Source organism: Theropithecus gelada, chromosome 17 (genome assembly GCF_003255815.1).
Source record: "Theropithecus gelada isolate Dixy chromosome 17, Tgel_1.0, whole genome shotgun sequence".
In the NCBI taxonomy this organism is placed as follows: domain Eukaryota; kingdom Metazoa; phylum Chordata; class Mammalia; order Primates; family Cercopithecidae; genus Theropithecus; species Theropithecus gelada.
Window position 1 is genome coordinate 75,567,601 of NC_037685.1, and position 23,548 is coordinate 75,591,148.

General features: G+C 36.7%; 1 protein-coding gene across 1 annotated transcript in view; it reads right to left on the reverse strand.

Annotated features, from left to right (window-relative positions):
• TSC22D1 (TSC22 domain family member 1) overlaps positions 1-23,548 on the reverse strand; it is a 147,056-nt gene that overhangs the window by 43,246 nt on the left and 80,262 nt on the right. The gene's annotated exons all lie outside the window — the stretch shown is intronic.

Consider the following 23,548-nt stretch of genomic DNA (forward strand, 5'->3'; position numbering starts at 1 on the left):
GTTTCTACTTAAAGGGGCAGTGGTCCAATTTATTTATGATGACTCATCACTTCAAAGAGAACAAAAATACTATGAATATAGTGATTTGTTATGTTTTAAGCATTTTAAAAGGCATGGGTGATTTTCTTTAGGTTTTCTTAGAGTGCGACAAGTTAATGACATATGACCTCTACAGATCATTTTGTCTTGATCCCAAAATCAGGAAGATCTAGTGAGGGTTTTCCCAACTTTTGAAACACTTATGTCGGGGTGAAAAAACAATAAGGATGCAAGAATGGAAGGAAGGAGAGGAGGAAAAGAAAGGATGAAGGAAGGGATAAAAATAGGAATGGAGGGAAGAAGGAGGAAGGAGGGAGAGGAGATGAAGAAAGGGAGGTAGGGGAAGGAGGACGGGAGGAGAGTGAAAGGAGGGAGGGAGAGGAAAGGGAAGAAAAACTAACTAGACAAGCAAACCAAAACCCAGGCAAGCAGGTATCAGGAAGTCTCAGAAATGTAGAAATGAGATGTCTGACAACTTTTTCATTCCCAGTACAATAAGGCCTCATCGTACTTCCTGCAATTTATATCTTAGATATTTTACTCTAGCCCTAGAAATATACTATCTTATTGGAGCAGAGGTGGGGAAGGGGCGGGAAACAAAAAGAAATCTACAATTCTTTATTTGTTTTTCTATTATTTAAACAGTCTGCAACGTTGTTCCAGAAGGTAGACAAGAGAAGGATAAAATCAACCAAAAAAACAAGTGAAAGGAATTAAATAAAAGCAGAATGGTATAAATCATGAGATGGAAAATGTGTATAACTAGTAAGGAAAATATACAAGTTGGATCTTTTTAAAAAAATAAACTTTAGAAAATTAAAAGAAATTTTGTAATAGAAAAAGATAATCCAAAGGGTGCAACATCACAAAACTAGTTTTTTTTTTTTTTAATTATAAGAATGAAATGAACAATGACAAATGTAGTATATATCAAAACTGTAGGATGCATCTAAAGTTGCACTTATGGGAAATGTATAGTCTTGAACGTTAGAATAAAGGCTAAAGATTATTGGGATAAGGATTTCAAGGAAACTGGTAGGGTGGGCTGGTCAGGGGAGGGAGGTGAAATAAAATAAAAGCAAAAAACAAAAAAATTCAAGAAAGGCGATAAAGACAACAGCAAAAACTACTGAAACAGAAAACAAGCATATATTAGAAGATCAACAAAGCCAAAACGTGGTTGTATGAAAAAGATCATAAACTGGCAAGCCTCCAGTATAATTTAATCCAGAAAAAAGAGAAGGAAGAAATAAGCAATATCAGGATTGAAAAAAATATATATAACCATAATTTAAGAGACATAGATTAAATGGTCAAATAGAAAAAATACAACTTACTGAAACAAAGAGATATAAAATCTGAATAGTCCTATATTGCCATCATATAAAATTAAATCAATATAATAGTGAAAAATCTTTCCTCAAATAAAACTCCCAGACTAGACAGCACCACCAAAAAGTCCTAAAAAGCACTAAGTGATCCAGCTCAGACAGTCCCTCTAAGGAAAGATCAACAACAAAGCCCAACAAAAGTGGCAGTCTCCAGTGAACATGACATGTGCACTGTTAGCACATGGCCAGAAGAAAAAAATTAAAATTAATGCCATGTGGTTGACACCCAGACATCTGCATGAACCCATATGATATACTCTGGGGACTCCAAAAACTATCTGGAAGAGGCACTGGTATCCCACATTAGGTGGGGGTTACATGGATTATAATTAATAAAAACTAATATTCTAATGAAAACTGTTGACATCTTAAGGGATATAGAGTTTTCAAGTATTAGCTGAGATGTGATTACTGACATAATACATAAATTAAGTATTACTCCCAGTCTATCCAACTTTCTACTTTAATAGTTATATAAGCTATATACAAACTGTACGGAAACTTGTGCTGTACCCAGGAATTTAAATATAAAAAATTCATTATGTTTATTATAAAACAGAATCATTAGTACTGTATCAGTCAACAATTATATAAATTATTTGTACTTGAAATAAACAGAATAACTAAGAAGTGATTTTTTTCTTTTTGTTATCATCTAATAAAAAGTATCAATATACAAAACCAGGGATGATACGCTCTATTTTAAAAAAAGAAAGTTATCAAGAGTATTCATAAACTGCACGATCTGACCCTTGAATTATGAAAAATAAATCTTATGCTTGAAGTCAACCTTTAATTTAAAAATCATAGTCAATTATGAGTCAAAGGGAAATTTTATGACGGCTGTTTTCTATAGTTAGTAATTACAATCTACATTAAAAATCAAATTTCTTTTTATATTTTCTTTTTCTTTTAGAGACAGGGTCTTGCTCTGTCACTCAGGCTAGAGTACAGCGGCATGATCATGGCTCACTGCAGCCTCAGCCTCCTGGGCTCATGTGATCCTCCTGCCTCAGCAGTCCAAGTAGCTAGGACTACTGGTGCATGCCACCGATTTTTTTATTTTTTGTAGAGATGGGGGTCTTGATATGCTGCCCAGGCCGGTCTCAAAACTCTTGGTCTCAAGCAATCCTCCTGCTTCAGCCTCCCAAAGTGCTGGGATTATAGGCACGAGTTGCCATGCCTGGCTTGTACATTGTTTTTTTTTTTTAATTTGAGCAGAGTTTTGCTCTCTTGCCCAGGCTGGAGTACAGTGGCATGATCTTAGCTAACTGCAATCTCCACCTCCCAGGTTCAAGTGATTCTCGTGCCTCAGCCTGCCAAGTAGCTGGCTAATTTTTGTATTTTTAGTAGAGACAGGGTTTCACCATGTTGGCCAGGCTGGTCTCCAACTCCTGGCCTCAAGTGATCCACCTGCCTTGGCCTCCCAAAGTGCTGGGATTACAGGCGTGAGCCACCGTGCCTGGCCAACCCGGCCTATATTTTCTTAAACAAAGATTTTACTAAGACTATATCAGACTATCCTAGTCACTGATTGATTTTAAAAATTTAAAGATTGCTGCAGATGGAATATATTTAACAATAAAATACAATCACTACAAAAATAAGAATCCATTATTCTTCCTGAAACAATAGATATTATTTATATATAATAATGGTGCCTTCCATCTCTGGGCACTTAAAGGTCTAATTCTGTATGAAAGGCATGTTCTTCCATGTCACACCTTTTCTAGTTAATAACTCTGATCACTCTTTGGATCTTAGGAAGTTCCTTCCCGAAGTGAGCCTTGCATGAACCCTTAGATCATGTGAGGTTTCCCTATCAAATGTGCTCATAGATTTTTTTTTTTTTTTTTTTTTTGCGATGGAGTCTTGCTCTGTTGCCCAGGCTGGAGTGCAGCGGTGTGATCTCAGCTCACTGCAACTTCCTCCTCCTGGGCTCAAGTGATTCTCCTGGCTCAGCCTCCTGAGTAGCTGGGATCACAGGCGCATGCCACCACGCCTGGCTAACTTTTGTATTTTTAGTAGAGATGGGGTTTTGCCTTGTTGGCCAGGCTGGTCTCAAACTCCTGACGCCCACCTTGGCCTCCCAAAATGCTGTGATTACAGGCGTGAGCCACCACGCCCGGCCTGCTAATAGATTTAAATATTACTCCTTAGGAGACAAAAGAAGAGACCATGAAGAATACAGAAATATTAACACTATTTTAAAGTAAATTCCTTATATAAAAAGTAAATAGTAAAATAATAAGTATAATAATAATAATAAAGTAAAATAATTTCTACAGATTCCTTGGGAAAACTAGGAGAAAATTTAAAACCAGAACTATTTTTAAATTACTTAAACAGTTAAAACACAACATTCTCTTAGAGATGCCAGAAAATTCTGCAAGCCTTAAGTTACAAGAAATACTAAAATTTACTCACATTTAAAATTTTCTTACATTTCTGTATGTTTTATACAGAAAAAATAATGCATGTAGAATAATATTACCAATTAGTAACTGATAATTAGTGTGTGAACTCCACACACTAAGTACTTAAGTACTTTATACGTATATTACCTCATGTAATCCTCATAACTCTAACTCTGTTTTACCATTTTATAGGCAGAAAAACTGAGACACGGAAAGACTAAATAACATGCCCAAGTTCGTAGGCATAAGTTAATACTTTTTTGTCAGGCTTGGAACCTGGGAGTCTGATGCCAGAGTGTATATGCTTTATTGTTTCTACAAAGAATAAAATAAATAAGAAGCTCAAAATTTGGGGCGGGGGAAGGTAAAATAACGGGGTATTTGAATTTTTTCACATTTTTCATGTATAGCAATTCTTTACATAATTAAAATGAGCCAATGATAGTAAATTTACACCACATTCCAAAACATAAGCCAACATCAAACTATTTATGGAAAACTCATGATTAGTTTCCCACACTCTACCACGGTATCTGGTTTTCCTACTATGGACTCCACCCATCAAGACAGCTCAGTATGCACACATGGACACTAATTGTCTTTATAAACAGCACCAGGTAGGGATTTCTGGCAGTGAACCAAAAGAAACAAGATTAATCAATTTTTGCTATGTCTGTATATAAACAAACACACAGGTACTGTCACGTTCTCTATCCTCCATCATCAAAGATTATGGGTCTCTGAATATTACTGAGTGAAAAAATATTAAGCTCTCTTACTTGGTCCTAGATGGCTCTATGCGCAGATCCAATGAAATAAACTACACAAGAGTGACTGATTCTAAAAAACACCAGAACTAGGCTAACTATGAATGGGAAATGCATCTGTGTATCTAGAGTCAGCAACCCTAACCTTTAGTACACAGTCTAGAAACTTGAAGAATCAAAACCAGCCTCTACACCAAGCTTGCCCAACCCACAGGCACGGCCCAGGACAGCTTTGAATGTGGCCCAACACAAATTCGCGAACTTTCTTAAAACACTATGAGATTTTTCTGTGATTATTTATTTATTTATTTATTTAGAGCTCACCAGTCATCATTAGTGTTAGTGTATTTTATGTGTGGCCCAAGACAATTCTTCTTCCAGTGTGACCCAGAGAAACCAAAAGATTGGACGCCCCTGCTCTAAACAGTTCAAAAAGCTCTCATAAAGCTACTGCACCAAAGCAATATACTCTGCTTTTAAGATCATGTTAGAAAATTATTGACTTGTATATTGTATAATCCTTAAAACTTAATTATCTGGCTTGCTGGATTTCAGGAAAGTAAAAGCAACTAAACAAAAATGGCAAGCTGTTACCAACCACATACACTAGCATTCTTAAGAAGACATAGCTTTCAACCTAATAAGACAAAAAATAAGTACTGGCCACCAACTGAGACAACTCATCAGTCATATGCTAAATCTGAGTCATTAAGGACACACAGTCTTCTCAGAAGGTTAAAACAAGATTAGATAAAAGTTTAAGCTTCAATTTCTCTGTATCAAATACTCAAACCAATGAAAAATCAGGTAAATAGGTTGTTACTATTCAGAATCTACAGCACACCATCCTCTTATTTATTTAGGACTAAAATGGAAAAAGTCTATGATTCTAGGCTGGCCATATCAAGGACTGCTGTATAAAGTGAAAATTTTATTTCAAAAATAGCAAATGGAAGACACAGCTCTGTATTTAACAAACATGAAATTATTAAGCCACCATTTGAGAGCATTCAATAAATAAATACTGAGAAACATTAAATTTGAAAAATAGGGTTCATAACAAGACTGATAAGTTTGGACCTTTTTTTAAACTGAATATATAAGATGTGTACAAGTTCCAAAATGTATCAACAGTACGTAAAAAAACTTTCCTTTACACTGAACAACCGTAAAAGACAAAGATCTTAAAAGTATTTCCTTTTAATACAGCATTAATTTAACATTCATTAACATTAACAAATTAAGATTGGAAAATCAATTGTTTTATGGTTTGGGCATTTTTTAAAGACAACAGGGTAATGCTATTAATTCCTTGGGAATTAGTGATTGCTAATAAATTCATTTTTACATATAAAATATTAGTTGACCACAACACTATAAAAATTGTAGGTACCTGGGACATAAAGATTCTAATTAAAGAAATAGACATGAATCAAATAATTATAATATAGGAAATTCTCTCACAGATGAGCGATTAAGGCAGCAGCCGTCCCAGGACCAGCTGTTGAGAATAAAGTAGAATTTAGGATGATGCAGGGTTTGGGCTTAAGGTAGAGTACATGTTGGTACTAGTAACTCTGAGAGAATACAGGAGGGGTGGATTATATGAAAACAAGAATAAATAAGAGGCTGCTTGGAGGAGACATCCAAGTAGATATGTGTGCAGGGAAACTGAAGACACTCCAGGCAGCTCCAGAATTTCTACAAAGGAGTCCAGGGACAGGGGTTAGAAGACACTTCTTGAGGCCAAGTTTCCATACTAACCACACTCCTTTTACATAAATGTTTGTTTTTTGGTTGTTTGTTTTACATAGATTGTATGCTTACTCAGTGAAGCTTTCATGCGTAACAGGTGATAGAGATTATGGGGGGCTGCCGCCTACAACCTTTTCCCCTTGTGTTATCAGTGGCTGAATTGGGTTCCACAGATAAATCTCAAGTGGAGGCACCCAATTATCAGGATAAGGGTAGGGTCGCTGGAGTACAAAGAAAACCTACGGTAAAAAGAAGGAAGGCCAAGCAACAGAACCTAGGGAAACATCAATGTTTAAGAGAGTGGGGGAGAGAATCCAAACAAACAGTAAATGAGACTGAAAAGGAGAAGGCCAAGCAATAGAAGGAGAACCAGGAGAGACTGGTGCACTGGAGCCGACAGAGGAGCACTTCAGGAAGTAACAGGCAGCAATGCCAAAGATACAGAGAGATCAAATGAGACAAGAAGGATGGAAATGGGCTCCTTGGGACTTGAAACTTTGCAGTTAGGAAGTCATTGGTGACATCTGCAGAAAAAGCTTGGTGTGGGAGGTGGTAAGGAAAAAGGAACAGCCACACCACAGCAGTGTAGATGAATGCGTAATGAGGAAGACAGGTAACTGGCGAGGGGAGGGTGGTTCTGGTTCACTTAGGTTGTCAATAAAGTGGAAAAGGTTAAACAACAGATGATATATCCTGATGAAGCAAAGTCCCAGAGAACTCAGGAAGGAATGAGCTATTTACCATTTGACATAGAAATTTAAATTAGTGTGTGATGAGAACACTAGCCTCAGTCAGTGTAATAACCATGATGCAGACACTTTCATTTGTTCATTCAAATATTTACAAGCATCGACGATGCTCAGGAACAGTACTTGGTGCTGATCATCTACCAACACAGCCCACCTAACTCCACCCACCCTGAAGGCTGGATAGATCTACAGCTGTGGTCCATGATGCTGGGGTAGATAACATGAAATCAACAAATATTTCTAATAATCCACAAGTAGATTTAATCCTCTTTATGTCCTCCTAGAATGTGCAATAGGCCACACTACCGAAAAAATTATAGCAATAATAACAAAGTCGGCGGGGGACGTGGAATTGGGTCCAGTGTAGAAAGCATTCCTCCTTTGAATTAAAAAAAAAAATTCTGTATACTGAGCAATCACATACAAATATTACTGACTGAACCATTATTCCCAGTCAAAAAAAGAACCTTCAAGTTTATATTCCATCTTCAATTATACTTCTTAAGATGTCACAATTCCTTTGTTTCTTCTCAAACTCCATCAGCCCTTCAAATGTAAAGGGTGCCTAATCTCTTTTAATTTTAGTATAAGTAATAGAAAGCAAAATTATAGAAACACGTGCATGTTAGTAAATTTGCAGTATGTTATGAAATAATTAACATTTATGCTGTTACTCTACTAAGTGCCAAGAATGACTTTATACATACATCATATAATTTAACCCTCAAAACAACTCATTTTCAGGCAAAGAGCTGAGCTTTCAGGCAAAGAGCTGAGCTTTAGCCAGGCGCAGTGGCTCACGCCTATAAATCCAGACACTTCGGGAGGTTGAGGCAAGTGGATCACCTGAGGCCAGGAGTTCGAGACCAGTCTGGCCAACATGGCAAAACCCCATCTCTACTAAAAATACAAAAAAAAATTAGCCAGGCATGGTGGCACACGCCTGTAATCCCAGTTCCTCAGAAGGCTGAGGCCGGAGGATTGCTTGAACCTGGGAGGCAGGGGCTGCAGTGAGCCAAGATCACGCCACTGCACTCCAGCCTGGGCAACAGAGTGAGACTCCATCTCAAAACAAAACAACAACAAAAAACCCAGTAGGGAGGTTAAATAATTAACCTCAAGTTACACTGCTAGAAACTGACAGAGCTGAGACTGAAGACTCAACTTTGTTGTTTCTGCTCTACCATACTACCCTTTACTCTAAATGATATGCAGAAACAAACAGTAAACATTTTGAACGTTTATATTCTTAAGCTACATATTTTATGTCAAATATTATAGGTTTCTTTACCAAAGAAGTTATTAGTCACTAAGTTAAAAATATAGTTACTGAAACATTATGTTCACTTTGGATATGTAAACAATGATTGAAATATTAGTGATAGCAACTAACATTCATTGAGTGTTTACTAACATGCCAGATGTTACTCCAAGCGCCTTAGAAAGATAACAGTTATACTTCACAAGTATCCCAAGATCACAAATGCAACAAGTGCTAAAGCCAGTATTTAAACTCAAGAGAGTCTAACTGTAAAGCTTATATTCCTAATCAGCACATTATATAAAACTATTTTTGTAATATTATTTCCATTAAGAAATTAAAAAAAGAAAAAAGAAAAAACCTATATCTATTATTTAGATATAGGTTTTCCCCTAAATTACCAATACACTCAATAGTGTACGATACAGAGTTAGACATTCAATGAATTAACAAGCAACATACTGAGATATAGCTTTCTCTAGACAGTCTTTCAGCTACCAATTCGATGTTCAATTTTAATCTCTCAGTCTTTATAACAATTATCAATTAGCAAATTTTAAAACAAGGATGCTTTGTAAAAAGCTAGCACAATCAGCTAGCTTTATTTTAAAATCATGAACTATCAAGAAAATTGTAGGAAATTTGCCGTTGCTACTTTAACAATAATTATGGGCCGGGCGTGGTGGCTCAAGCCTGTAATCCCAGCAGGTTGGGAGGCCGAGGCGGGTGGATCATGAGGTCAGGAGATAGAGACCATCCTGGCTAACACGGTGAAACCCCGTCTCTACTAAAAATACCAAAAGAAAAAAAAGAAAAAAAAAATTATCCGGGCGTGGTGGCAGGCTCCTGTAGCCCCAGCTACAGGTTGAGGCAGGAGAATGACGTGAACCCGGGAGGCGGAGCTTGCAGTGAGCTGAGATCGCGCCACTGCACTCCAGCCTGGGCAACAGAGCGAGACTTAGTCTCAAAGAAAAAATTAATTATGAAACAACATCTACAAAAATTGGCCGACCCTGAACATAGACAGGATATTATTTGAATAACCCGAAACGCCCACATTCTACAGACTGGTCAACTAAGTTAAAGGACCTGCAGAAAGATGCCAGACTTGGAATATGCCACTGGAAAAAATCCAAATGTACACCAGGAAGTAATTATTCTGACCTAACAGTAGATGGCGCTAACACAACGTATCCTTTTTATTTAAAAATGGTCCATTTATCCTTCTAGGATATTTTTACAAATGCAACCAGGGCTCTTAAGTACAATTTTATTCATATAATATTCCATATAATTTCATTTCTAACCTAATTTTTCTTAAGCTGAACACACAGGTATACACGAATCTTGGCCCTTTTTAAAAGCATTAAACAGAATAAAAAGCTACAAAATTTGCTAACAAATAAAACAGACATACATACTATCACAAAGTTTGAAATTGAGAAGAGTAGGAACAAGTTTTTTAAAAACCCTCAAAACAAAAAGTATCTGAATGTTTTGAGGTTTGAGTAGCCTAAGAGTTTGAAATTATGTCTACAGTTCAACTATGGGAATGCTAAAAAAAAAAAAAAAAACCCTCGAAAATCTCTAGTCTCTACAGTAACAAGATTTCCATTTCTTACTGTAAAACCCTTTAAGGCTATGAAGAATATACTAATTTCTTGTTGACAAGCAAGGGAACACAGTCCTTCCTCCCTTCCCATACTAGCCCATCCTATATACTTTATAAATAATAGTGCTTCCCAATTCAGAGGTAAATAATGTCTCTGAATGTGAGCACATAAATACACGTTACTTTACTTAGTCTGGAAGAGGAAAAATGCATAGCTGTGTATTATTATCATGTTAGTCTAGAATGGGAGATACGGTTGGAGAAGGCAGGAAATGATGGAAATTATTAAAGGTACAACTAATATTCATGATAAACATATTTAACAATTTATGGCCCAACTCAAACCCTAGAAGTAAATCTAATTATAGGCCACACCACAGAATAATAGTACATATGCAGCACCACAGAATAATAGTACAGCAGTATCATTAGTTGACAGGCTGTTTCCCACATCGAACCTCAAGTCACACAGGTGAGTATCCCATCTGCCTACTGGGCTGCATATAAAGGACTGATTACCAGAAGATATTTTAACTCATAACACTGGAATTGTAGAAAATACATGAGCATCTGTGTTTTGACTCCTAGTCCCAACACTTGTACACTTGTATAACTCAGGAGGTCACTTAACTTTCAAACTCAATTTCCTCATTTACAAAATGAAAGTAAGGTGGGATTATATGTAGTGAGAACTAAAAAAAAAAAAGAAATGTACAGTATGTAAGATGAGTGACACATAAAGAGTCAATGAGTACTGGAGTCCATCCTCTTTCTTTTACCATATTATAGAAGCAATAAGGAGCAGGCAACAATAATAGTACATATCCACTTAAGCTGACTCCAATCAAGACAATAGTTAGAAAAGAGTTTTAAAGAACAGAATGCACGCTGCCCTCCATCACCAAGAACTAACAAAACACAAGTTTTCTGAAAAATGAGTACTTAGTATAAGTAAATGAAACTCAAAGCCACAAACAATAGGCCCTATAAATAGTGACTCCAGCTACAAACCTAAAAGCAATCATCATGTGTGTATGGAAAGTTTTTAGTCATATTTCAGTCTTTAAATGTATAGCAGTTCTTTCAGTGTAACACAAACTTTGTACAAGGTTATTAAAAGCATTTTCAGTAAGATTTTTAAATTAATCCCATACATAACAAATATTAGACCTCTAGATTACCTTTCTCATTAGAAAGACATTTCAAAAATGTCCTACTAGTTCAGAGAGAACCGATGACTAGAATAACCTGGAAATGGGTACCCAGATATTTCTAGAACTAGAATAAAATAAAGGCATTTTTCAGATAAACATAAAAGTTTACCACCATTTGACATTCACTAAAGGAACTCCCAAAAAAATATTCTTTAGGAAGAAGAAAAATACTCCATTAGAAAGGTCTGAGTTACAAGAAAGAATAGTATGCAAAGAAACTGGCAAATGCAAGGGCCAATCTAAACAAACATTAACTATATAAAATAATGTCAAATTTGTAGAATTATTTTTTAAAAAGTTAAAATTATGGATAAGAATATCATATAAATTGTAGGTAGTGGGTAAGGTTAGGGTAATTAGTGTTAAACTGCTGTAAGGCTTCTGTGTTTTTTCAAGGGGGATAGGTTTTAAGATCTGGATTAATTTTAGATTTTGTTAGATGGATTAGACAAAAGTATAAACTAAGGGAACATTAATAAAATACATAGCTCCCCAACCAGAAAAGGTGAAAAAGAAAATGTAAATAAACCAAAACAAAAATCTTAATCTAAAAAAATAAGGCAAGAATGGAGGGCAAAGCATAGAAAAAGCAGGACAAACAGGAAGCACAGGGATAGAATAAAGAAATTCAGATCCATAATCAAAATAAATATAAACAGACAAGACTCACTGAATATTTTAAATGTCACCCCCACAAAAAAAAAAATCCACTATATGATATTTACAAGAAACACACTAAAATATAAGGGCATGCAAATGCTAAACAATGGAAAGTGGAAGTAGAAAAAAAGATACCATTGGCAACATTAACCAAAGAAAGATGTAATAACCTTGTTATGTAAGACAAAATAAATCTAAGCAAAATGCATCATTAGGGTTAAAGAGAATCATGACATAACAGCTTCAATGCACCAAGAAGATATAAGAATTCTAAACTTATATGCACTGAATACATATAAATAGACAAAGCAAAATTTGATAGAACTCTAAGTATCAAATAATCTCTGTATTATTGTTAGGTCTAGCAGACAAAATCAGTTAAGATATTAAAGATATAATTAAAGCAATTTAAAAGCTTGACTGAATGGACACACAGAGAATCCTCAGCCTCAGAATTAAAGAATTATAGGCATACATGGACGATCTATATAAACTATTCATGTGCTAAACCATACAGCAAGACCAAATACATTTAAAAGAATCAGTTCGTACAACTATGTTTGCCAAACACTATGCAGTTAATTAATGTGTAATTCACTAACAAAATGACAAAGCATAAAAGCACCTACACTGGATAATTTCAAAGCACTTTAAATATGTGGATCAAAAAATAAATCTTAATAGAAATTTAAGACACTTAGAATGAAAAAGAAATGCAGATTTCTAAAATATGCTATGAATGTAGTCAGAAGGAATTGTATAGCTTAAATGCTTACATTATTGTAAATGCTTACAATAAGGTAGAGTATTATAAACTTAGGAAATACATTAAAAAAAAATACCTGTAAGGTTTTAAATGCAAAGTTTCTACCATCTACCAAACTGCCAAGTAACAGAAGATGAAACTCTTGTATAAAAATTTTTCTAGAGATTTTACATATATATAAAATTATTTACTCACCAGCTTATTTTAAGAGGCTAGTAAAAGCTTTAAACCAAAATCAGAAAAGCTTAGTTAAAAAAAGAAATTACTGGCCAGGTGCGGTGGCTCACACCTGTAATCCTGGCACTTTGGGAGGCCGAGGCAGGTGGAACACCGGAGGTCAGGAGTTCAAGACCAGCCTGTCCAACACGGCAAAATCCCATCTCTACTAAAAATACAAAAATTAGCTGGGCGTGGTGATGCATGCCTGTAATTCCAGCTACTCAGGAGGCTGAGGCAGGAGAATCACTTGAACCTGAGAGGTGGAGGATGCAGTGAGCCAAAATCATGCCATTGCACTCCAGCCTGGGCAACAGAGCAAGACTCCGTCTCAAAAAAAAGAAAGAAAAAAGAAAAAAGAAAAAGAAAGTACCAGTCATTTCTTCTATGAACAATGCAAAAATTCTTAAAAACAAAATTGAAACAAATCTAATAGTGAATAAAGAGATATCAGGATCAAGTTGACTTTATCCCAGCAATGCAAGAGTAGCTTACCATTAGAAAATCAAGAACAATCACTTCAAGAGGTTAAAAAAATTGATCAATAAATTTCTTGTTAAGAAGAAAACATAGTACACTAAACATATAAAAACACTTCTTGGCCAGGCATGGTAGCTCACACTTGTAATCCCAGCACTCTGGGAAGCCAAGGCAGGCGGATCACTTCAGGCCAGGAGTTCGAGACCAGCCTGGCCAACAGGGCAAAACCCCCTCTCTACTAAAAATACAAAAGTTAGCTGGGCGTAGTGGTGCACGCCTGTAATCCCAGTTATTTGGGAGGCTTGAGAGTTGCTTGAGCCTGGGAGATGGAGGTTGCAGTGAGTTGAGATCACGCCACTGCATTCCAGCCTGGGCAACAGATCAAGACTCTGTCTCGAAAGAAAAAAAAAGAAACTTCTTTAATAACATAAAAGATATCTACTAAAATCTACAGAACACATCCTTTTTAATGGTCAAATGTCAGAAGTATTTGTTTCAAAATGAGTAACAAGTATGTGCAGTATCAGCACTCTACTGGAAACTGAAGTCCTGCATTGTCTAATACAATAGCGACTAGCCATACACACATAGCTCTGAGCCCTGGAAATACAATGCTAGTAAAAAACTGAGATGTGCTGTAAGTGCAAAATACACACCAGCTTTTTAAGATTTAGTACCCCCCGCCAAAAGCAAAGTATCTCATTAATTTTGATTACCTACTGAAATGACAATGTTGAGTTAAATAAAATAAAGCAAATTATTAAAACTAACTTCACCTCTTTTTTTTTTTTTTTTTACTGTGACCACTAGCCATTTTTAAATTATACGTAAGGCTAACATTATATTTCCATTGGATAGTTCTATCCTAATCAGTTCAGTAAAACAAGAAAAAAGAACAGAAAGAACCAATATTGGAAAAGAAGAAACAAAGCTGTCATTATTCTCAGATGCTATGGTTATCTACACAGAAAAACAATATATAAAGAATCTGTTAGAATCAATAAGAAGGTTTAGCAAAATGACTAATTGAATTCTGCACATATCAACACTTAGAAAATGTAATTTTCAAAAAGATACCATTTACAAAAGAAACAAAAACATAAAACACCTAGAACTTAACAAAGGATACATAGAATTTTATTGAGCTATATTAAAGAGACTGAAGTAAACACAGAAATTCAATATCGAAAATCCCCAAATTCATCTGTAGATTCAGCAGTATTCTTAAATCCAACGGTAGTCACCAAAATCCCAAAATGGTTTTATGAGGAACCATAAAATTTATATGGAAGACCCCACAATAGCATCTTAAAGAAGAAAGTGAAGAAACCTTCTGAGATACCAAAACTTGTCAGCAAAGCAATATTCCATTAAAAGAACAGAATGCAGAAATGAAATTAACCCTAAATATATGGATTTATGACAAAAGCAGCACTGCAAAAAAAGAAAGTCTTTTCAAATATTGGTGCTGAGTCAATTACGTATCCACATGGGGAAAAAATTACTTTTGAGCCTTACCTCATTTCGTGAAAAAAAAAAAAATTCAGAAGAATTATAGCTCTAACTGTGAAAGGTAAAACTGTTTCTAGAAGATAAGTAGGAGAATACTTTGGGAATAGGCAAAGATTTTTTAAACAGGATACAAAAACACTAACTATAAAGGAAAAGCTGAACAAAGTAAACTACATCAAAATTAGGAATTTATGGTTATTAAAAGACATCAATAAGACAAAATTTAATTCACACGGGGAGAAGAGATATTTGTTAAACATCAAAGAGCTCATTTTATAAATATTAAAACAAGTCTTAAAATCAATAATAAAAAAAAGACAAATAAACCACTAGAAAAATAAGCAAGGCTGAGTACACTGGCTCATGCCTATAATTCCAGCACTTTGGGATGCCAAGGTGGGAGGATTGTTGCAGGCCAGGAATTCCAGACCAGCCTGGGCAACACAGCAAGACTTCATCTCTATAAAATTTTTTTTAAATAAAAATAAATTACATAAATAAAATAAAAAAGAAAAATAGGCCAGAGATTTTAACAGGCATTTTATAAAATAATACATTGATCAATAGCCTGTCTGCCTATTGATCAATCTATGCTCATCTCAATAGCAATAAGGGAAATGCAATTTAAAACCACAATAAGGTACCACTACACACCACCAAGATGGCCAAAATTGGAAAAGACTGACAAGTGGGTTAAACCTAAGAGATGGATGGAATGTGGAACAGCTGGAACATTCACATACACAGCTAGTAGGAGTGAAAACAGGTACAACCACTTTGGAAATGTGGCAGTGTCTACTCAAGACGAACATACACAAACCTATCAGCAGTTCCGGTTCTACGAATATTTCCAACAGAGATGCAACATGCATACCAAAAGACATGTAAGAGTGGTGATAGCTGCACTACTCATACTAGCCCCCAAATGGAAACAACCCAAATATCTATCAACAGAATAGAGAAAAATATGGCATACTTGTACAAACAAATAGTATATATCTATGAAAATGAACAAACTTCTATTAAGCTCAACATGAATCTCACATAGTATTGAGCAAGGAAGATAAGAAACAAAGCAATATACAGTATATAATTTCATTTATATAAATTTCAAAATGGCCAAAACTAATTGATAGTGTTAGAGGTCTGTAGAGGAGGTATCACTAGGGAGAAGAATAGTACTCAGCAGGTGGTTTGAGAGACTGCTAAGTTGTTTTTTTTTTTTTTCCATGTGGATGGAGGTTCCATACCCATTACTTTGTAATAATTCATCAAGTGATATGATTTGTACATTTTCCTTTCTGTACGCTATATTTCAATTTTTAAAATTCTGGATAATACATAAATGTTCAACAAAAAAATCTATATTTTAGAAGAAATTATAGGAAACTCTCTTGATGACACTGAGGTAATAAAAGATGACACTGAGGTAATAAAAGATTCTTAAACCTAAGAATCGCTAACTATAAAGAATATACTCATAGGCTGGGCACAGTGGCTCACGCCTGTAATCCCGGCACTTTGGGAGACTGAAGTGGGTGGACCACGAGGTCGGGAGTTTGAGACCAGCCTGACCAACATGGAGAAACCCTGTCTCTACTAAAAATACAAAATTAGCCAGGTATGGTGGTGCATGCCTGTAATCCCAGCTACTCAGGAGGCTGAGGCAGGAGAATCACTTGAACCTGGGAGGTGGAGAATCACTTGAACCAAGATCACGCCATTGCACTCCAGCCTGGGCAACAAGAGTGAAACTCTGTCTCATTTAAAAAAAAAAAAAGAAGAAGAATATATTCATAAATTTGACTACCTTAAAGTTAAGAACTTCTTTCAAAGGACATCACAATTAGCCAGGCCTGGTGGCACATGCCTGTGGTCCCAGACACTTGGGAGGCTGAGGCAGGAAGAATCATTTGAACCCAGGAGGCGGAGGTTGCAGTGAGCCGAGATGGTGCCACTGCACTCCAGCCTGGGCGACAGAGCAAGACTCTGTCTCAAAAAAACAAAACCAACAGAGGACATCATAAAGAATGTGAAAAGGCATACCACAAATGAGGCAGTAATATCGACAATATATGTAGCCAAAAGATTAGTATCCAGAATACATAAAGAGCTTCCACAAATTAAGTACAATCCAAAAAAATCCAATAGAAAATTGAGAAAATGAATTTTACGGAAAAGGAAATATGAACGGTTAAACACAGATATAACATGCTTAGCTTGAAATCAAAACCACAATGAACTAATATTTACAAGCATTATATCAGCAAAATTGAAGCAGCCCGACAATATCAAATGTTGGAAAAACAACAATCAGTGGGGTTTTTTATGTGTTGCTGGTAGGAAAGCAAAGTGGAACAATCATTGTAGAAAACCATGTGATATCATCTTGCAAAGCTGAACATGTATGTCTTCCATGATGCAATCATTTCATTTCAGTGGAAGCACTATACATATCTTCTGAAGCACACACATAAAAATGTTCATACTATCATTGTTCATCTTCACAAAACATAAAAACTGGAAACAACCCTAAATGCCCATCAAGTAGAGAACAGATAAATTGTGGTACATTCATGTCTAAGTTTCATTCATTCATGAAATGAACAACATACAGATGCTCCTTAACCTACAATGGGGTTATGTTCTTATAAACCCATCATATGTTGAAAAATACTGTCAGTCTAAAATATATTTAATTACCTAGCTTACTGAACACCATAGCTTAGCCTAGCCTACCTTAAATGTGCTCAGAACATTTACATTAGCCTACAGTTGGGCAAAATCAGCTAACACAAAAACTATTTTATAACAAAGTGTTGAATATCTCATGTAATTTACTGAATACTCTAAGTGAAAGAACAGAATGGCTGTACGGTTTTTACTGAATGTGTATCGCTTTTGCACCATTGTAAAGTTGGAAAATCTTGAGTTGAACCATGGTAAGTCAGAGACCATCTGTACAGCTATACACAACAATGGATACTCTTAGATCAATGCTGAGTGAAAAATGTAAAACAGACAAGACTGTACAGGATTCCATATAAAGCATAAAACAAAACTCAGCAACACATTGTCTAGGGATATGTACATATCTAGGTAAGCTGCCTTGGAGTCTGCTTTGTTTTAAAACACAGAAATATAAGCTCCCTCACCCCCCCACCAAAAAATCACTCTAGTACTCATCTCTGGAGGAATGGTGGAGGATGGGGCTGGGAGGAATACAATATCGTTTCAAAGTTACTATGATGTGTTAGCTTTAAGTTTGGTATTAGATTCATAGGGTTTTTTTTTTTTCCTGACAATTTACTTTAAAAGTTATGTATTATTTTTACACGAATCCTATAACAAATGACAAAAAAAAAACTTCTTAAAACACATAAATATGAATTCTAATATTTCCCTTGAAAACTGCTCAAGAGATATACCTCCCTTGTAACTCTTGGCATCTACTTCTCTCTCTAACTCAGAAACTCTTCTATCAAATTTATTCTTCAAAACAATCACCCACGGGAGTGATGTCAGCAAAGACAGCAGAGTACCAACAGCTCTTTCCTCCAGAAAAACACACAAACAAAAAAATGAGAAGAAACTATCAGAATCAACTTCATTTGAACGCTGGAAAACAGTCAAAGGTTTACAGCAACTAAGTGAATACTGACTCAAGAAAACAGGAAACATGAAATCTTGGTGACATTTTTACTTGCCCTTGCCCCAGTGCCCTCCCTGATTTAGTGGCCATCTTGACAATGGCAGCCCACATTTCCAGTGTGGGACTCCAGTTCTGCAGAAGGCACAGCAGATCTTATTTTCAAAGAACTGTGTTTGTCTGTTTTGACCTATCTGGGAACAACCTTCAGGCCTGACAAAAGACACTTGCCTTTCTTTCACCTAACTTAAGACTCTCTCAAGGCAGAAAAGTGGCTATATAGAGGGCATTCTTTGAAAACACTGAAACGCAAATGAACAACCCACTGTCACCCGAAGCAAAAGATTACTGTTAAGGCACACAAAAGATACGCTGCAGCCTGGGAAGAAAGATTCTTTGGAGATTTAGTGCATTGAAAAGCTGCCATGTGTTACTGGGGAATTTCGAAAGCCACATGCATGCCCGTGGTAGGATGCATATTCAGAAAAGACCTGAGAAGACCCTAAACTTTCACATCTTGCTGATCTTTCGGCTCAGTTTAAGCAGGCTATGAGAGGACTGTAAATAGCCTGTCTAAGCTTTGAAAAAGTACCCCAGTGCAGAGCCAATCAGCAAAGATTAGAAGAATCCGTTGTGTTGTTTATTTATTTTTATTTTGGAAGTGGTGGTGAGATGGGTGGTGAGGCTCCAGGTATTCAAGGCCATCTGTCAAAACAATTGCTAACCACAAAGCTAATGGAACAGACACTTCAGACATCATACATGACCAAGGTACAGTCTTTACAAAAATAGTTTAAGAAAGTTGGCCGGGTGCAGTGGCTCAGGCCTGTAATCCCAGCACTTTGGGAGGATGAGGAGGGAAGATTGCTTACGTCCAGGAGTTCAAGACCAGTCTGTGCAACACAGCACAACATCATCTCTACAAACAATTTAAAAATTAGCCAAGCATGGTCAGGCATGGTCAGGCATGGTGGGAGAAAATATTTGTGAATTGTATGTTATAAGGGACTTGTATCTAGAATACATAAAGGACTCTTACAACTCAACAAAAATGCAACTCAATTAAAAAATGTGCAAAGAATTTGAAAAGACCTTTTGGGTATACACCTGGGAGTGGAATTAAGAAGATATACAAACGGCTGACAAGCACATGAAAGATGCTCATCACCAGACATTAGGGAAATGGAAATCAAAGCCACAAGAGGCCAGTGTAGTGGCTCATGCCCATAATCCCAGCACTTTGGGAGGCTACTGCTTAGGCAGGAGTTTGAGACTAGCCTGGGCAACATAGAGAGACCCTGTCTCTACAAAATTTTTTTTTTAAATTAGTGGGGTGGCCGGGCGTGGTGGCTCATGCCTGTAATCCCAGCACTTTGGGAGGCCAAGGTGGGTGGATCACCTGAGGGCAGGAGTTCGAGACAGCCTGGCCAACACTGCAAAACCCCATCTCTACTAAAAATACAAAAAAATTAGCCAGGCATGGTGGCAAGTGCCTGTAGTCCCAGCTACTTGGGAGGCTGAGACAGGAGAATCACTGGAACCCAAGAGGTGGAGGTTGCAGTGAGCCAAGATCACGCCGCCATTGCATTCCTGCCGGGGCAACAAGAGCGAGACTCTGTCTCAAAAAAAAATAGTAATAATAATAATAATAAAATAATTAGTGGGGCGTAGTGGTATACACCTGCAGTCTCAGTTATTCAGGAGGCAGAGGTAGGGGGATTGCTTGAGCCCAGGAGTTTGAGGCTACCACTGTGCTCCAGCCTGGACAACAAAGTGAGACTCTGTCTCAAAAAACAAAGCCACAAGATACCACTTCACACCCACTAGGATAGCTACAATGAAAAATATGGAAAATAACAAGTGTTGCTGAGGATGAGAAGAAACTGGACCCCTCATACAATGGTGGGAGTGTAAAGTGGTATAGCCGCTGTGCAAAACAGTTTAGTAGTTTCTCAAAAAATTAAACAAGGAATTATAAGTCACTCTTCCACTCTTAGATAGTATCAAAATATTTGAAAATGGGTAGTCAGATGCTACCCATTATAATGTTCACAGGAGCTTTCACAATAGCCAAAAGGTAAAAACACCTCAAACGTCCATCAGCACATAAACAAACAAAATGTGGTAAATACATACATCAAATATTATTCAGCCATATAAAGAAATTACTGATTCATATTATAATATGGATGACCCTCAAAATCGTGCTAAGTGAAAGAGGCCAGATACAAGGTCACATAGTATATGATGTCATTCATATGAAATATTTAGGGCCGGGCGTGGTGGCTCAAGCCTGTAATCCCAGCACTTTGGGAGGCCGAGGCGGGTGGATCACGAGGTCAGGAGATCGAGACCATCCTGGCTAACATGGTGAAACCCCGTCTCTACTAAAAATACAAAAAACTAGCCGGGCGCGGTGGTGGGCGCCTGTAGTCCCAGCTACCCGGAGGCTGAGGCGGGAGAACGGCGTGAACCCGGGAGGCGGAGCTTGCAGTGAGCCGAGATCGCACCACTGAACTCCAGCCTGGGAGACACAGCGAGACTCCGTCTCAAAAAAAAAAAAAAAAAAAAGAAATATTCAGAATAGGTTAATTCATAGAAATAGAAAGCATATTGGTGGGTGCCAAGGGCTGGGGGCAGGAGTGAACTGGGAATTGCCACTTTCTTTTGGGGTGATGAAAATGTTTTGAGACTTGATAAAGGTGACAGTTATACAACACTGTGAATGCACCAAATACTACTGAATTATATAGTTTAAATGACTAATCTTATGTTGTTTATAAATGTCACCTCAATTTAAAAAGGAAACAAGAACAACAACAAAAAAACACCTGTGGCCTTAATCAGAAAGCCACAAATTATCTTCAATTTCTTTTTTCCATCATCACTTATATCCCACCTGTCACTGAGCTAAGACAGATTCTACTTCCACTTTAAAAGGTGATTCTCCCCCTTTTTCCTTTGCAACTGTCCCTGCCCTTCATTCAGAACTATCACTTCTCATCCACTAATTACAACAGTTTCATAGATTGTCTAGTTGTCAACAGCACTGTTCCCACATTTAATCCCTTCTGAAGTTGCTGCCAGATTCACCTTTCTAAAAATGCAAATCTAATCTACAGGTTTCCTACTCAAAATCTTTCCTTGTTCCCTGATAGCTTTCAGGATAATATGAAGCTCCTTATCCTAGCACAAAAGGCCATTCCTATTCTAGCCCCTTCCTATCCCTCTGGGCTCACTTCCTGTCACTCCTCCCTTTCCTCTACTATACAGAAGATGTAGTCTTCCCACTTCCAAGATCTATGCTCAGCCTGGGCAACATGACAAACCCCCACCCCCCCGCAAAAAAAAGTCTCTACAAAAAAAAATACAAAATTAGCTGGGCAAGGTGGCGTGCACCTGTGGTCTCAGCTACTCTGGAGGCTGAGGTGGGAAGATCACCTGAGGACTGGGAGGTTGAGGCTACAATGAGCTGTGATGGTGCCACTGCCCTTCAGCCTGGGCAACAAAGTGAGATTCTGTCTCAAAAACAAACAAAACCAAAACCAAAAAAACCAAAAACCATGCTGTTTGATTAAGTTCTCTACTTCTGCCTGGGATACTCTTTCCCAAGTGAGCAACTTCCCTAAAAATTCAACTAAACGTCTCATTCAGTTTCCAATTCTCTATTTTCACAGCATACCAACCATTCCACAGCATACCAACCATTTATACCATGCTTGGATAATGGTTGGTATATAGTTACGCCACACTGTAGTATAACTGGCTTATTTTCTAATAAACTAGATAATCCCCCAGTAGACTCTCAGAGCAGGGGCCATGACTTTATCATATACTTCTATCTCAAGAACCTAGTTCAGCAAATGTCCAACCATTCAGTCATTCAGTCAAGCATAAAATAATTCAGGGATCCGCTCATCCTTCACTACTTGATCCTTAGTAGTCAGGATCACTATTTGTCATTCCCCATTCACCGTTGCCCTCACCCTTCATGGCTAGCCAGTATCTGAGAATAATTAGTAACTTGATTGTGTAATGTTTCTGTTTAGTACTCCATCCTCAAACTAATTAAAACAAGAGTTTTTGACATGATTAACACATTTAAAACATGAAAGAATACTTTCTAATCCTTCTTATTAAAAAACTGAAAACTAGTCTAAATCAATCTAAGGAAATGTAAAAAAAAAAACAAAAACAAAAACAAAAACGCAAAGTTTCATTAAATAAGACTGCAGTCAAGGTAAGTTTTGAAATTAAAAAAAAATCCTAAATACAAAAATTTAACTAACTGTTCTCTCCCTCACTGGAAATACAATTCAATTTCAGTCTTATAGTTTGACATAGTTATACTCACTCCTGTACCACTATCTACCAATACCCTAAGGCATACTGCCAAGTTCTCAGGCTTGCCAAATCATTTGGTTGGCATTAGATAATATGCTGGAAACTAGATTCTTTCAGAATATTTTTCAAAGAAAGTATTCTCTACTCTTTCCTTTTGTTTGTGCTGACACACTTGATATCTGAGAATGTTTTGACAATCTGAATGTACCCAGGTGAATCCAAGAAAAGCCAGAATATCTCTCAGGATTTCCTTGATGACTAGAGATAAATTAGTATTTTTAAATGTCTAAAATATATAAATATTTCCTATAAAATTACATTTGTGTGACACATTACAGTTAAGTGCTTTGTTAATGACGTCAGTTTTACTCTAGTTGTTCGAATCCAATCTAATTCTGCCTACTTTACAACATCTATAGATTTCAAACCCTGGAAAAAAAGAAGCACAACTATAAACTTTCTTATAATCAAGGCTGATTCTTCCTAGGGCTATTTCTGCTGGACCCAAAGCATTTCCCCCAAGTTAATATTTGATAAATTCCCAGAAAAGACCTCAGGCAAACATTTTCTCAATGCCAGCAATTCTTGTGCTTTGCCTAAGTAATTAATTTGTTTTATATCTTACAGGCTTGGGATCACTTGATTATTATTTCCATCTTTGCAATTGACTACTAAAAAGCTCACAGCTAGCTGGGTACAGTGGCTCACATGTGTAA